Genomic DNA, 3161 nt, shown 5'->3' on the forward strand with positions numbered 1-3161 from the left:
TTATCATATATAAATAATTAGAAGTAGGTTTGCAGAGTAAGGAAAGTCAGAGCACTTGAAGTCTGAAATCAGGGGGAAAATACAAATGAAGGGTGGTCTAATATGTATTCTTCCTCTCTATTTCCAAACAGGTTTTACATGTTTCTCAGTGCTTTTTAATTTGTTTGCATGTTCTTCTTTTATCTTTTCCATAAATCTTCTAGTCCCACAAATTGCTAGATTATCAACTCACACCCCAATGTACACCTCTCATCTGTCTATGTTGGTAAACACTGTTCACTTAACACATATGTTGTCAATGCATTTAGTGCATTGAGAAACAAATTTTCAAAATTGTTCTTTCACATCTTTCTTAAACGCTTCCTGCAATCAGTGAGGCTTTCTAAATATTGTATATTAAGCCTTTAAAATGATGTTACTGGAGCTTCCTTATATGGACCATTAATCAGGACGCTTTCCAAGAACAGTGGTTTTATAAGTGAATAAGAAGAAAGGAGAAAGAGGAAGAGGAAAGACTCAAAATCACTAGAGCAGTCACCAGCTATGCTCTAGAAAAGGCAGGAGTGCTGAATCAACCCAGCATCATATCCTTCAGTTAAGCAGGTTAGGTACCCAGAACAGCTGTTGATCCTGTCAGTAAGGAAGAGCTTGGCCAAGATCATCACCAGCCAGGACATTACAAAAACAGAGCCATTGTGTCAGCACCATGAGGCCAGGTGTTTACAAATGGTGTTCTCACAAAATGCTTCCTATAGACTATTATACATGCCAAGCATTTCGCTGGGCCAAGTAAAGGGCCTTTATGCAATAGGTCCCCTACTACTACCCGAGAGCCTCACATCACATCTAAAACATAAATCCATAGAGAAATGTCTGACTTCTACCATGCATAATTGAAGAATTTGCTGCCAAATGAGATCACTGTGTGACATAATACAGTTGGGTCACACCCTGAGACTCCCCTTCTGAGGACACCCCACTCAAACATGCTGCTTATCACGGCAGTGCAGGCACCAGAGTGGCAGCAGCCCTAGTGCACCCAGGATCTCAAACAGGGTCACTTTACGAGTTGAGGTGGTGAACTTGAAACTCACAGTTCCACACAGATAAGCTACATGAAGAACAGCCACCATGTGAAGAGAGGCAGCTAACAGGCACGGTTTCCCCAAGTTAGGGCATCCAGGCCCTCAGACAGGGAACCTGGCATATTTCACACACACAGACACACACACACACACACACACACACACACACACACACACACACACACACACCCCAGGGGCCTTATTTATCTATCATCTATCTTCATGTCTAAAGAGCTTAGCTTTATATTCCTTAAGAGTCTGATAGCATTAGATTCGTTCCTATTACTTCTACTTCCTAATTTTCTAGGGGATCATTAAGTATGAATTATTAGTACTTAAAAATGACAGGAAGGAACAAAAACTTTTATTTGGTCTAATACTTGATTTAACATGTTATCTCACATTTTACTATGATACTTTCCACAAAACGAAGCAGTGCTGGAAAATGAAGATTTAAAATTAAATATGTTTAAAAAATTAAGAAAGAAACAGGAATGATGGTAAAATATTCTTTTTATGTTCCACGAAATGGTAACTGCGAGTCCCCACACATATCTGCCTTCTGCTTTCATCCCTGAAGGGAAGTCTTAGTCTCCATTGTCTTTCCATAATTCAATGAATCAGGTAGAATATGGGAGAATTCTGAAGATCATTAAGAAGGATATTTTGGAAGATTACTTAACATTTTAACACATTCAAATTCTACTAAAAACTTATGTAAGCCATGATGATATTTTCATTAACATATATTTAGTTAATGTTAGGCAATATATAAAAACATATTAAATGTGATTATATTTGGCTGGTATAATTAGAGATGGTGTTTATTTTCTTGTTTTACTTTTCAAAATATTCTCCAAATGTTACCTATTACTGAGTAAGTAATCTTAAAATTCTACTTTGAAAAGCTGGCAACAGACAAGCCTGTCTATTGCTTAATTAATGAGATAACAGTCTTCCTTCTTTTCAGTGTTTTTGGCCAGACACTAAAGGTGGGGCTGGATGTAAGTAGAAGTTATTTTTATTGTTATAGCTCTACATTTGATCATGTCCCTTCTAAAATCTCTCTTGAAGAAAACTCCAGCAATAATCCCCATCCACATAGAATTGACATATACACGCAGAAGCCACAGACACTCCATAGCCATATGTATCTATGAAACGATTCACCAGAATTGGGAGATCATACCGTGGTAAAAAGAAGTCAGGAATGAGTTTGTCCACTAACCAAGAGCCAGGTGGATAGAAAGCATAAATTGGCCATAATCTGATGAAATTGGAAGAAATGGATAATCAGTAGGACAGGGAGTAAAGATAATAGAACATAGTGATAGCAACAGTGCGTGCCACTAAACTGTCGTGAGAAAACAATTAAATCACAGCCTGCATGTAAAGTACTTAGCACAGGCTACAGATAGTACTCCAAATACTAAAGTAACACATTGCTAATGGAAGAGATAGGAGCAAAATATCGAGTTCATTTATGGTTCAGAAAGTTATTTGCTTCACTTTAAGAACTTTTATATTATCTTTATTTTAACTGTGTGCCACCGTTTTTAGGAGAAAACAAATGATTTGAATGAAGTGTGCAGAAACAATAAGATGGGATGATTTTGACACTTATCCTGTGTGATGAAAATGAGAGTTAATCTAAGCAGAAATTTAGAGCAAAGGATAGAAACCAGATACTTCAATTGTTCCTTGTTGTTTGGACTCTCTAAGACTTTCCTCCGGATTCAGTTTAGATAAGAAAATAAGTCTAAGTACAATAAATAGCAATATGCCAATTTGTTCGTGTGTAAAATAAATAGTATTTACAGATATTTAGCATTCTCTGTGAAAAAAATATATAATGTTACCTCCCATTTAGTTTGCTGTTACTGTGGTTAGCTGTGTAGGACAATTAAAGCATTGCTCATTTAAATATCACATTCCTTCTGGTAGGAAATAATCTAAATTTTAGGCTAAATCCTTATAAGAAACTGAATAGTTCATTAGCACTAACCTTCCCAAAGTGAATAGACCCTATATATTCTACTTTCATTTTCTCTATATCAGTGTATTTAAGAGCATAAT

The sequence above is a fragment of the Cebus imitator genome, unplaced genomic scaffold (genome assembly GCF_001604975.1).
Source record: "Cebus imitator isolate Cc_AM_T3 unplaced genomic scaffold, Cebus_imitator-1.0 Scaffold491, whole genome shotgun sequence".
In the NCBI taxonomy this organism is placed as follows: Eukaryota; Metazoa; Chordata; class Mammalia; order Primates; family Cebidae; genus Cebus; species Cebus imitator.